Source organism: Camellia sinensis, unplaced genomic scaffold (assembly GCF_055761805.1).
Source record: "Camellia sinensis isolate YWXY unplaced genomic scaffold, ASM5576180v1 Unanchor3, whole genome shotgun sequence".
NCBI lineage: Eukaryota > Viridiplantae > Streptophyta > Magnoliopsida > Ericales > Theaceae > Camellia > Camellia sinensis.
Window position 1 is genome coordinate 16,100,887 of NW_028129178.1, and position 14,497 is coordinate 16,115,383.

Genomic DNA, 14,497 nt, shown 5'->3' on the forward strand with positions numbered 1-14,497 from the left:
TTGAATGAGGTGCTTAAGTTAAACTAATATCGTTAAGCTACGATTACTCAGGAAATTCTCTTTCCTAGAAGCTATTCAAGGTTAGTTTGAGTTAAACTTCCCAATTAAGCTAATGAATCAGTTGGTGACCTAATCTAGTTAGTTCCTAGAACAAAATAAACAAGTACGGACATGGACGAAGAAGGTTGGATAGAAACATTCTTCATGAGAGCTAGAGGAGAAAGTTAGAGAAAAGAAAGAGAAGTAAGAACAAAATCAAAGGGAATTCAAATTCATCCTTTTGGGCTTGAGAATTGAACCCTTTGGTGATTTAGAAAATCTTAAATGATGTGGTTATATTAAATAGAGAAAGATGTAGAAGGACAGAGAAAGCTAGAGAGAAACTTTCTTCTCGAGATCTTGAAGATAAAGCTAGAGAAAAGAAGGAGAAATGGGAAGGAAATCAAAGGGCATTCAAATTCATCCTTTTGTGCCTGAGATTTGAACAGTTAAGTAGTTTAGAAAACCTTAAATGAGGTGCTTATGTTGTTTAACTAATACCTACCGTTAAGCTACAATTACTGAGAAAATTATTTTTCCTAAACGCTAAGCAAGGGTAGTTTGAGTTAAACTTCCCACTTAAGCTAATGAATCATTTAGTGGCCTAAGCTAATTACTTCATAGAACAAAATAGAGAAGGATGGACAAGGACGGAGAAGGTTATCGTGAAACATTCTTCATGAGAGAGCTAGAAAAGAAAGTTTGAGAAAAGAACGAGAAATAGGACGAAAATCAAAGGGAATTCAAATTCATCATTTTTGACTTGAGAATTGAACACTTTGGTGATTTAGAACACCTTAAACAATGTGCTTGAGTTAAACTAATATCATTAAGCTCCAGTTAATCCGAAAATTCTCGTTCTTAGAGGAAAAGCAAGGTTATTTTGAGCTAAACTTGGCCACCTAAGCTAATGAAGCAATTAGTGGCCTAAGCTAATTAGTTCCTAGAACAAAATAGGGAAGGATGTAGAAGTATGGAGAAAGTTAGAGAGAAACATTCTTCTTGAGAGCAAGAAGAGAAACTTGGGGAAAGGAAAGAGATATAGGAAAGAAATCAAAGGGAATTGAAGTTCATCCTTTTGGAATTTAGAATTGAACACTTGGGTGTTTAAGAAAACCTTAAATAAGGTGCTTAGGTTAAACAAATATCATTAAGGTACGATTACTCATAAAATTCTCGTTCCCAGTGGCTATGCAAGGCTTGCTTGAGTTAAACTCTGCCACTTAAGCTCATGAAACAATTAGTGGCCTAGGCTAATTAGTTCCTGGAACAAAATAGAGAATGATGAAGAAGGACGAAGAAAGTTAGAGAGAAACATTCTTCTTGAGAGCAACAAGAGAAAGTTAGAGAAACAAAAGAGAAATACGAAGAAAATTAAAGGGAAATCAAATTCATTCGTTTGGACTTGAGAATTGAACACTTGGCGGTTTCGAAAACCTTAAATAAGGCGTTTAAGCTAAACTAAGATCGTTAAGCTTATATTACATTGAAAATTCTCCTTCTTAGAGTGTAAAGAGGGTTAGTTTATTCACCCAGAAAAAAAAAAAAAAAAAAAAAAGGGATGGTTAGTTCGAGCTAAACTTGGCCACTTAAGCTAATGAAACCATTAGTGGGCTATGCTAATTAGTTCTTAGAATAAAATAGAGAAGGATGTAGAGGGACGAAGAAAGTAAGAGAGCAACTTTCTTCTTCAGAGCTAAAAAAGACAGTTATAGAAATAAAAGAGAATTTGGAATAAAATCGAAGGGAATTCAAATTCATGCTTGTGGACTTAAGAATTCAATACTTTTTTGGGTGAATAAGAATTCAACACGTAGGTGATTAAGAAACCTTGAATCTGGTTCATAAGTGAAACCAAAATCGTTAAGCTACAATTACACAGAAAATTCTCTTTCCTAGACGCTGTTCAAGGTTAGTTTGAGTTAAACCTCCCACTTAAGCTAATGAATCAGTTGGTGACCTAAGTTAATTAGTTCCTTGCACAAAATAGAGATGGACAGAGAATGACGGAGAAGGTTAGAGAGAAACATTCTTCGTGAGAGCTAGAAGAGAAAGTTAGATAAAAGAAAGAGAAATTGGAAGAAAATCAAAAGGGATTCAAATTCGTCCTTTTGCACTTGAGAGTTGAACACTTAGGTGACTTAGAAAAGCTTAAATAAGGTGCTTAAGTTAAAACGAATATCTTTAAGCCCCAATTAATCCATAAATTCTCGTTCTTAGAGGCCAAAGAAGGTTAGTTTGAGTTAAACAGGGCCGCTTAAGCTTACTACAGAAACAATTAGTTGTCTAAGTTAATCAGTGCCTAAAACAAAATGGAGGATGGAGAAGGATGAGAAAAGTTAGATAGAAACTTTCTTCTTAAGAGCTAGAAGAGAAAGTTACAAAAAAAATATAAAATAAATAAATGAAGAGTAGAAAATCAAATGGAATTCAAATTCATCCTTATGGACTTGAGAGTTCAACACTTAGGTGAGTGAGAAACCTTGAATGAGGTGCTTAAGTTAAACTAATATCGTTAAGCTACGATTACTCAGGAAATTCTCTTTCCTAGAAGCTATTCAAGGTTAGTTTGAGTTAAACTTCCCAATTAAGCTAATGAATCAGTTGGTGACCTAATCTAGTTAGTTCCTAGAACAAAATAAACAAGTACGGACATGGACGAAGAAGGTTGGATAGAAACATTCTTCATGAGAGCTAGAGGAGAAAGTTAGAGAAAAGAAAGAGAAGTAAGAACAAAATCAAAGGGAATTCAAATTCATCCTTTTGGGCTTGAGAATTGAACCCTTTGGTGATTTAGAAAATCTTAAATGATGTGGTTATATTAAATAGAGAAAGATGTAGAAGGACAGAGAAAGCTAGAGAGAAACTTTCTTCTCGAGATCTTGAAGAGAAAGCTAGAGAAAAGAAGGAGAAATGGGAAGGAAATCAAAGGGCATTCAAATTCATCCTTTTGTGCCTGAGATTTGAACAGTTAAGTAGTTTAGAAAACCTTAAATGAGGTGCTTATGTTGTTTAACTAATACCTACCGTTAAGCTACAATTACTGAGAAAATTATTTTTCCTAAACGCTAAGCAAGGGTAGTTTGAGTTAAACTTCCCACTTAAGCTAATGAATCATTTAGTGGCCTAAGCTAATTACTTCATAGAACAAAATAGAGAAGGATGGACAAGGACGGAGAAGGTTATCGTGAAACATTCTTCATGAGAGAGCTAGAAGAGAAAGTTTGAGAAAAGAACGAGAAATAGGACGAAAATCAAAGGGAATTCAAATTCATCATTTTTGACTTGAGAATTGAACACCTTGGTGATTTAGAACACCTTAAACAATGTGCTTAAGTTAAACTAATATCATTAAGCTCCAGTTAATCCGAAAATTCTCGTTCTTAGAGGAAAAGCAAGGTTATTTTGAGCTAAACTTGGCCACCTAAGCTAATGAAGCAATTAGTGGCCTAAGCTAATTAGTTCCTAGAACAAAATAGGGAAGGATGTAGAAGTATGGAGAAAGTTAGAGAGAAACATTCTTCTTGAGAGCAAGAAGAGAAACTTGGGGAAAGGAAAGAGATATAGGAAAGAAATCAAAGGGAATTGGAGTTCATCCTTTTGGAATTTAGAATTGAACACTTGGGTGTTTAAGAAAACCTTAAATAAGGTGCTTAGGTTAAACCAATATCATTAAGCTACGATTACTCATAAAATTCTCGTTCCCAGTGGCTATGCAAGGCTAGCTTGAGTTAAACTCTGCCACTTAAGCTCATGAAACAATTAGTGGCCTAGGCTAATTAGTTCCTGGAACAAAATAGAGAATGATGAAGAAGGACGAAGAAAGTTAGAGAGAAACATTCTTCTTGAGAGCAACAAGAGAAAGTTAGAGAAACAAAAGAGAAATACGAAGAAAATTAAAGGGAAATCAAATTCATTCGTTTGGACTTGAGAATTGAACACTTGGCGGTTTCGAAAACCTTAAATAAGGCGTTTAAGCTAAACTAAGATCGTTAAGCTTATATTACATTGAAAATTCTCCTTCTTAGAGTGTAAAGAGGGTTAGTTTATTCACCCAGAAAAAAAAAAAAAAAAAAAAAGGGATGGTTAGTTCGAGCTAAACTTGGCCACTTAAGCTAATGAAACCATTAGTGGGCAATGCTAATTAGTTCTTAGAATAAAATAGAGAAGGATGTAGAGGGACGAAGAAAGTAAGAGAGCAACTTTCTTCTTCAGAGCTAAAAAAGACAGTTATAGAAATAAAAGAGAATTTGGAATAAAATCGAAGGGAATTCAAATTCATGCTTGTGGACTTAAGAATTCAATACTTTTTTGGGTGAATAAGAATTCAACACGTAGGTGATTAAGAAACCTTGAATCTGGTTCATAAGTGAAACCAAAATCGTTAAGCTACAATTACACAGAAAATTCTCTTTCCTAGACGCTGTTCAAGGTTAGTTTGAGTTAAACCTCCCACTTAAGCTAATGAATCAGTTGGTGACCTAAGTTAATTAGTTCCTTGCACAAAATAGAGATGGACAGAGAATGACGGAGAAGGTTAGAGAGAAACATTCTTCGTGAGAGCTAGAAGAGAAAGTTAGATAAAAGAAAGAGAAATTGGAAGAAAATCAAAAGGGATTCAAATTCGTCCTTTTGCACTTGAGAGTTGAACACTTAGGTGACTTAGAAAAGCTTAAATAAGGTGCTTAAGTTAAAACGAATATCTTTAAGCCCCAATTAATCCATAAATTCTCGTTCTTAGAGGCCAAAGAAGGTTAGTTTGAGTTAAACAGGGCCGCTTAAGCTTACTACAGAAACAATTAGTTGTCTAAGTTAATCAGTGCCTAAAACAAAATGGAGGATGGAGAAGGATGAGAAAAGTTAGATAGAAACTTTCTTCTTGAGAGCTAGAAGAGAAAGTTACAAAAAAAATATAAAATAAATAAATGAAGAGTAGAAAATCAAATGGAATTCAAATTCATCCTTATGGACTTGAGAGTTCAACACTTAGGTGAGTGAGAAACCTTGAATGAGGTGCTTAAGTTAAACTAATATCGTTAAGCTACGATTACTCAGGAAATTCTCTTTCCTAGAAGCTATTCAAGGTTAGTTTGAGTTAAACTTCCCAATTAAGCTAATGAATCAGTTGGTGACCTAATCTAGTTAGTTCCTAGAACAAAATAAACAAGTACGGACATGGACGAAGAAGGTTGGATAGAAACATTCTTCATGAGAGCTAGAGGAGAAAGTTAGAGAAAAGAAAGAGAAGTAAGAACAAAATCAAAGGGAATTCAAATTCATCCTTTTGGGCTTGAGAATTGAACCCTTTGGTGATTTAGAAAATCTTAAATGATGTGGTTATATTAAATAGAGAAAGATGTAGAAGGACAGAGAAAGCTAGAGAGAAACTTTCTTCTCGAGATCTTGAAGAGAAAGCTAGAGAAAAGAAGGAGAAATGGGAAGGAAATCAAAGGGCATTCAAATTCATCCTTTTGTGCCTGAGATTTGAACAGTTAAGTAGTTTAGAAAACCTTAAATGAGGTGCTTATGTTGTTTAACTAATACCTACCGTTAAGCTACAATTACTGAGAAAATTATTTTTCCTAAACGCTAAGCAAGGGTAGTTTGAGTTAAACTTCCCACTTAAGCTAATGAATCATTTAGTGGCCTAAGCTAATTACTTCATAGAACAAAATAGAGAAGGATGGACAAGGACGGAGAAGGTTATCGTGAAACATTCTTCATGAGAGAGCTAGAAAAGAAAGTTTGAGAAAAGAACGAGAAATAGGACGAAAATCAAAGGGAATTCAAATTCATCATTTTTGACTTGAGAATTGAACACCTTGGTGATTTAGAACACCTTAAACAATGTGCTTAAGTTAAACTAATATCATTAAGCTCCAGTTAATCCGAAAATTCTCGTTCTTAGAGGAAAAGCAAGGTTATTTTGAGCTAAACTTGGCCACCTAAGCTAATGAAGCAATTAGTGGCCTAAGCTAATTAGTTCCTAGAACAAAATAGGGAAGGATGTAGAAGTATGGAGAAAGTTAGAGAGAAACATTCTTCTTGAGAGCAAGAAGAGAAACTTGGGGAAAGGAAAGAGATACAGGAAAGAAATCAAAGGGAATTGGAGTTCATCCTTTTGGAATTTAGAATTGAACACTTGGGTGTTTAAGAAAACCTTAAATAAGGTGCTTAGGTTAAACCAATATCATTAAGCTACGATTACTCATAAAATTCTCGTTCCCAGTGGCTATGCAAGGCTAGCTTGAGTTAAACTCTGCCACTTAAGCTCATGAAACAATTAGTGGCCTAGGCTAATTAGTTCCTGGAACAAAATAGAGAATGATGAAGAAGGACGAAGAAAGTTAGAGAGAAACATTCTTCTTGAGAGCAACAAGAGAAAGTTAGAGAAACAAAAGAGAAATACGAAGAAAATTAAAGGGAAATCAAATTCATTCGTTTGGACTTGAGAATTGAACACTTGGCGGTTTCGAAAACCTTAAATAAGGCGTTTAAGCTAAACTAAGATCGTTAAGCTTATATTACATTGAAAATTCTCCTTCTTAGAGTGTAAAGAGGGTTAGTTTATTCACCCAGAAAAAAAAAAAAAAAAAAAAAAGGGATGGTTAGTTCGAGCTAAACTTGGCCACTTAAGCTAATGAAACCATTAGTGGGCAATGCTAATTAGTTCTTAGAATAAAATAGAGAAGGATGTAGAGGGACGAAGAAAGTAAGAGAGCAACTTTCTTCTTCAGAGCTAAAAAAGACAGTTATAGAAATAAAAGAGAATTTGGAATAAAATCGAAGGGAATTCAAATTCATGCTTGTGGACTTAAGAATTCAATACTTTTTTGGGTGAATAAGAATTCAACACGTAGGTGATTAAGAAACCTTGAATCTGGTTCATAAGTGAAACCAAAATCGTTAAGCTACAATTACACAGAAAATTCTCTTTCCTAGACGCTGTTCAAGGTTAGTTTGAGTTAAACCTCCCACTTAAGCTAATGAATCAGTTGGTGACCTAAGTTAATTAGTTCCTTGCACAAAATAGAGATGGACAGAGAATGACGGAGAAGGTTAGAGAGAAACATTCTTCGTGAGAGCTAGAAGAGAAAGTTAGATAAAAGAAAGAGAAATTGGAAGAAAATCAAAAGGGATTCAAATTCGTCCTTTTGCACTTGAGAGTTGAACACTTAGGTGACTTAGAAAAGCTTAAATAAGGTGCTTAAGTTAAAACGAATATCTTTAAGCCCCAATTAATCCATAAATTCTCGTTCTTAGAGGCCAAAGAAGGTTAGTTTGAGTTAAACAGGGCCGCTTAAGCTTACTACAGAAACAATTAGTTGTCTAAGTTAATCAGTGCCTAAAACAAAATGGAGGATGGAGAAGGATGAGAAAAGTTAGATAGAAACTTTCTTCTTGAGAGCTAGAAGAGAAAGTTACAAAAAAAATATAAAATAAATAAATGAAGAGTAGAAAATCAAATGGAATTCAAATTCATCCTTATGGACTTGAGAGTTCAACACTTAGGTGAGTGAGAAACCTTGAATGAGGTGCTTAAGTTAAACTAATATCGTTAAGCTACGATTACTCAGGAAATTCTCTTTCCTAGAAGCTATTCAAGGTTAGTTTGAGTTAAACTTCCCAATTAAGCTAATGAATCAGTTGGTGACCTAATCTAGTTAGTTCCTAGAACAAAATAAACAAGTACGGACATGGACGAAGAAGGTTGGATAGAAACATTCTTCATGAGAGCTAGAGGAGAAAGTTAGAGAAAAGAAAGAGAAGTAAGAACAAAATCAAAGGGAATTCAAATTCATCCTTTTGGGCTTGAGAATTGAACCCTTTGGTGATTTAGAAAATCTTAAATGATGTGGTTATATTAAATAGAGAAAGATGTAGAAGGACAGAGAAAGCTAGAGAGAAACTTTCTTCTCGAGATCTTGAAGAGAAAGCTAGAGAAAAGAAGGAGAAATGGGAAGGAAATCAAAGGGCATTCAAATTCATCCTTTTGTGCCTGAGATTTGAACAGTTAAGTAGTTTAGAAAACCTTAAATGAGGTGCTTATGTTGTTTAACTAATACCTACCGTTAAGCTACAATTACTGAGAAAATTATTTTTCCTAAACGCTAAGCAAGGGTAGTTTGAGTTAAACTTCCCACTTAAGCTAATGAATCATTTAGTGGCCTAAGCTAATTACTTCATAGAACAAAATAGAGAAGGATGGACAAGGACGGAGAAGGTTATCGTGAAACATTCTTCATGAGAGAGCTAGAAAAGAAAGTTTGAGAAAAGAACGAGAAATAGGACGAAAATCAAAGGGAATTCAAATTCATCATTTTTGACTTGAGAATTGAACACCTTGGTGATTTAGAACACCTTAAACAATGTGCTTAAGTTAAACTAATATCATTAAGCTCCAGTTAATCCGAAAATTCTCGTTCTTAGAGGAAAAGCAAGGTTATTTTGAGCTAAACTTGGCCACCTAAGCTAATGAAGCAATTAGTGGCCTAAGCTAATTAGTTCCTAGAACAAAATAGGGAAGGATGTAGAAGTATGGAGAAAGTTAGAGAGAAACATTCTTCTTGAGAGCAAGAAGAGAAACTTGGGGAAAGGAAAGAGATACAGGAAAGAAATCAAAGGGAATTGGAGTTCATCCTTTTGGAATTTAGAATTGAACACTTGGGTGTTTAAGAAAACCTTAAATAAGGTGCTTAGGTTAAACCAATATCATTAAGCTACGATTACTCATAAAATTCTCGTTCCCAGTGGCTATGCAAGGCTAGCTTGAGTTAAACTCTGCCACTTAAGCTCATGAAACAATTAGTGGCCTAGGCTAATTAGTTCCTGGAACAAAATAGAGAATGATGAAGAAGGACGAAGAAAGTTAGAGAGAAACATTCTTCTTGAGAGCAACAAGAGAAAGTTAGAGAAACAAAAGAGAAATACGAAGAAAATTAAAGGGAAATCAAATTCATTCGTTTGGACTTGAGAATTGAACACTTGGCGGTTTCGAAAACCTTAAATAAGGCGTTTAAGCTAAACTAAGATCGTTAAGCTTATATTACATTGAAAATTCTCCTTCTTAGAGTGTAAAGAGGGTTAGTTTATTCACCCAGAAAAAAAAAAAAAAAAAAAAAAGGGATGGTTAGTTCGAGCTAAACTTGGCCACTTAAGCTAATGAAACCATTAGTGGGCAATGCTAATTAGTTCTTAGAATAAAATAGAGAAGGATGTAGAGGGACGAAGAAAGTAAGAGAGCAACTTTCTTCTTCAGAGCTAAAAAAGACAGTTATAGAAATAAAAGAGAATTTGGAATAAAATCGAAGGGAATTCAAATTCATGCTTGTGGACTTAAGAATTCAATACTTTTTTGGGTGAATAAGAATTCAACACGTAGGTGATTAAGAAACCTTGAATCTGGTTCATAAGTGAAACCAAAATCGTTAAGCTACAATTACACAGAAAATTCTCTTTCCTAGACGCTGTTCAAGGTTAGTTTGAGTTAAACCTCCCACTTAAGCTAATGAATCAGTTGGTGACCTAAGTTAATTAGTTCCTTGCACAAAATAGAGATGGACAGAGAATGACGGAGAAGGTTAGAGAGAAACATTCTTCGTGAGAGCTAGAAGAGAAAGTTAGATAAAAGAAAGAGAAATTGGAAGAAAATCAAAAGGGATTCAAATTCGTCCTTTTGCACTTGAGAGTTGAACACTTAGGTGACTTAGAAAAGCTTAAATAAGGTGCTTAAGTTAAAACGAATATCTTTAAGCCCCAATTAATCCATAAATTCTCGTTCTTAGAGGCCAAAGAAGGTTAGTTTGAGTTAAACAGGGCCGCTTAAGCTTACTACAGAAACAATTAGTTGTCTAAGTTAATCAGTGCCTAAAACAAAATGGAGGATGGAGAAGGATGAGAAAAGTTAGATAGAAACTTTCTTCTTGAGAGCTAGAAGAGAAAGTTACAAAAAAAATATAAAATAAATAAATGAAGAGTAGAAAATCAAATGGAATTCAAATTCATCCTTATGGACTTGAGAGTTCAACACTTAGGTGAGTGAGAAACCTTGAATGAGGTGCTTAAGTTAAACTAATATCGTTAAGCTACGATTACTCAGGAAATTCTCTTTCCTAGAAGCTATTCAAGGTTAGTTTGAGTTAAACTTCCCAATTAAGCTAATGAATCAGTTGGTGACCTAATCTAGTTAGTTCCTAGAACAAAATAAACAAGTACGGACATGGACGAAGAAGGTTGGATAGAAACATTCTTCATGAGAGCTAGAGGAGAAAGTTAGAGAAAAGAAAGAGAAGTAAGAACAAAATCAAAGGGAATTCAAATTCATCCTTTTGGGCTTGAGAATTGAACCCTTTGGTGATTTAGAAAATCTTAAATGATGTGGTTATATTAAATAGAGAAAGATGTAGAAGGACAGAGAAAGCTAGAGAGAAACTTTCTTCTCGAGATCTTGAAGAGAAAGCTAGAGAAAAGAAGGAGAAATGGGAAGGAAATCAAAGGGCATTCAAATTCATCCTTTTGTGCCTGAGATTTGAACAGTTAAGTAGTTTAGAAAACCTTAAATGAGGTGCTTATGTTGTTTAACTAATACCTACCGTTAAGCTACAATTACTGAGAAAATTATTTTTCCTAAACGCTAAGCAAGGGTAGTTTGAGTTAAACTTCCCACTTAAGCTAATGAATCATTTAGTGGCCTAAGCTAATTACTTCATAGAACAAAATAGAGAAGGATGGACAAGGACGGAGAAGGTTATCGTGAAACATTCTTCATGAGAGAGCTAGAAAAGAAAGTTTGAGAAAAGAACGAGAAATAGGACGAAAATCAAAGGGAATTCAAATTCATCATTTTTGACTTGAGAATTGAACACCTTGGTGATTTAGAACACCTTAAACAATGTGCTTAAGTTAAACTAATATCATTAAGCTCCAGTTAATCCGAAAATTCTCGTTCTTAGAGGAAAAGCAAGGTTATTTTGAGCTAAACTTGGCCACCTAAGCTAATGAAGCAATTAGTGGCCTAAGCTAATTAGTTCCTAGAACAAAATAGGGAAGGATGTAGAAGTATGGAGAAAGTTAGAGAGAAACATTCTTCTTGAGAGCAAGAAGAGAAACTTGGGGAAAGGAAAGAGATACAGGAAAGAAATCAAAGGGAATTGGAGTTCATCCTTTTGGAATTTAGAATTGAACACTTGGGTGTTTAAGAAAACCTTAAATAAGGTGCTTAGGTTAAACCAATATCATTAAGCTACGATTACTCATAAAATTCTCGTTCCCAGTGGCTATGCAAGGCTAGCTTGAGTTAAACTCTGCCACTTAAGCTCATGAAACAATTAGTGGCCTAGGCTAATTAGTTCCTGGAACAAAATAGAGAATGATGAAGAAGGACGAAGAAAGTTAGAGAGAAACATTCTTCTTGAGAGCAACAAGAGAAAGTTAGAGAAACAAAAGAGAAATACGAAGAAAATTAAAGGGAAATCAAATTCATTCGTTTGGACTTGAGAATTGAACACTTGGCGGTTTCGAAAACCTTAAATAAGGCGTTTAAGCTAAACTAAGATCGTTAAGCTTATATTACATTGAAAATTCTCCTTCTTAGAGTGTAAAGAGGGTTAGTTTATTCACCCAGAAAAAAAAAAAAAAAAAAAAAAAAAAGGGATGGTTAGTTCGAGCTAAACTTGGCCACTTAAGCTAATGAAACCATTAGTGGGCAATGCTAATTAGTTCTTAGAATAAAATAGAGAAGGATGTAGAGGGACGAAGAAAGTAAGAGAGCAACTTTCTTCTTCAGAGCTAAAAAAGACAGTTATAGAAATAAAAGAGAATTTGGAATAAAATCGAAGGGAATTCAAATTCATGCTTGTGGACTTAAGAATTCAATACTTTTTTGGGTGAATAAGAATTCAACACGTAGGTGATTAAGAAACCTTGAATCTGGTTCATAAGTGAAACCAAAATCGTTAAGCTACAATTACACAGAAAATTCTCTTTCCTAGACGCTGTTCAAGGTTAGTTTGAGTTAAACCTCCCACTTAAGCTAATGAATCAGTTGGTGACCTAAGTTAATTAGTTCCTTGCACAAAATAGAGATGGACAGAGAATGACGGAGAAGGTTAGAGAGAAACATTCTTCGTGAGAGCTAGAAGAGAAAGTTAGATAAAAGAAAGAGAAATTGGAAGAAAATCAAAAGGGATTCAAATTCGTCCTTTTGCACTTGAGAGTTGAACACTTAGGTGACTTAGAAAAGCTTAAATAAGGTGCTTAAGTTAAAACGAATATCTTTAAGCCCCAATTAATCCATAAATTCTCGTTCTTAGAGGCCAAAGAAGGTTAGTTTGAGTTAAACAGGGCCGCTTAAGCTTACTACAGAAACAATTAGTTGTCTAAGTTAATCAGTGCCTAAAACAAAATGGAGGATGGAGAAGGATGAGAAAAGTTAGATAGAAACTTTCTTCTTGAGAGCTAGAAGAGAAAGTTACAAAAAAAATATAAAATAAATAAATGAAGAGTAGAAAATCAAATGGAATTCAAATTCATCCTTATGGACTTGAGAGTTCAACACTTAGGTGAGTGAGAAACCTTGAATGAGGTGCTTAAGTTAAACTAATATCGTTAAGCTACGATTACTCAGGAAATTCTCTTTCCTAGAAGCTATTCAAGGTTAGTTTGAGTTAAACTTCCCAATTAAGCTAATGAATCAGTTGGTGACCTAATCTAGTTAGTTCCTAGAACAAAATAAACAAGTACGGACATGGACGAAGAAGGTTGGATAGAAACATTCTTCATGAGAGCTAGAGGAGAAAGTTAGAGAAAAGAAAGAGAAGTAAGAACAAAATCAAAGGGAATTCAAATTCATCCTTTTGGGCTTGAGAATTGAACCCTTTGGTGATTTAGAAAATCTTAAATGATGTGGTTATATTAAATAGAGAAAGATGTAGAAGGACAGAGAAAGCTAGAGAGAAACTTTCTTCTCGAGATCTTGAAGAGAAAGCTAGAGAAAAGAAGGAGAAATGGGAAGGAAATCAAAGGGCATTCAAATTCATCCTTTTGTGCCTGAGATTTGAACAGTTAAGTAGTTTAGAAAACCTTAAATGAGGTGCTTATGTTGTTTAACTAATACCTACCGTTAAGCTACAATTACTGAGAAAATTATTTTTCCTAAACGCTAAGCAAGGGTAGTTTGAGTTAAACTTCCCACTTAAGCTAATGAATCATTTAGTGGCCTAAGCTAATTACTTCATAGAACAAAATAGAGAAGGATGGACAAGGACGGAGAAGGTTATCGTGAAACATTCTTCATGAGAGAGCTAGAAAAGAAAGTTTGAGAAAAGAACGAGAAATAGGACGAAAATCAAAGGGAATTCAAATTCATCATTTTTGACTTGAGAATTGAACACCTTGGTGATTTAGAACACCTTAAACAATGTGCTTGAGTTAAACTAATATCATTAAGCTCCAGTTAATCCGAAAATTCTCGTTCTTAGAGGAAAAGCAAGGTTATTTTGAGCTAAACTTGGCCACCTAAGCTAATGAAGCAATTAGTGGCCTAAGCTAATTAGTTCCTAGAACAAAATAGGGAAGGATGTAGAAGTATGGAGAAAGTTAGAGAGAAACATTCTTCTTGAGAGCAAGAAGAGAAACTTGGGGAAAGGAAAGAGATATAGGAAAGAAATCAAAGGGAATTGAAGTTCATCCTTTTGGAATTTAGAATTGAACACTTGGGTGTTTAAGAAAACCTTAAATAAGGTGCTTAGGTTAAACAAATATCATTAAGGTACGATTACTCATAAAATTCTCGTTCCCAGTGGCTATGCAAGGCTAGCTTGAGTTAAACTCTGCCACTTAAGCTCATGAAACAATTAGTGGCCTAGGCTAATTAGTTCCTGGAACAAAATAGAGAATGATGAAGAAGGACGAAGAAAGTTAGAGAGAAACATTCTTCTTGAGAGCAACAAGAGAAAGTTAGAGAAACAAAAGAGAAATACGAAGAAAATTAAAGGGAAATCAAATTCATTCGTTTGGACTTGAGAATTGAACACTTGGCGGTTTCGAAAACCTTAAATAAGGCGTTTAAGCTAAACTAAGATCGTTAAGCTTATATTACATTGAAAATTCTCCTTCTTAGAGTGTAAAGAGGGTTAGTTTATTCACCCAGAAAAAAAAAAAAAAAAAAAAAAAGGGATGGTTAGTTCGAGCTAAACTTGGCCACTTAAGCTAATGAAACCATTAGTGGGCAATGCTAATTAGTTCTTAGAATAAAATAGAGAAGGATGTAGAGGGACGAAGAAAGTAAGAGAGCAACTTTCTTCTTCAGAGCTAAAAAAGACAGTTATAGAAATAAAAGAGAATTTGGAATAAAATCGAAGGGAATTCAAATTCATGCTTGTGGACTTAAGAATTCAATACTTTTTTGGGTGAATAAGAATTCAACACGTAGGTGATTAAGAAACCTTGAATCTGGTTC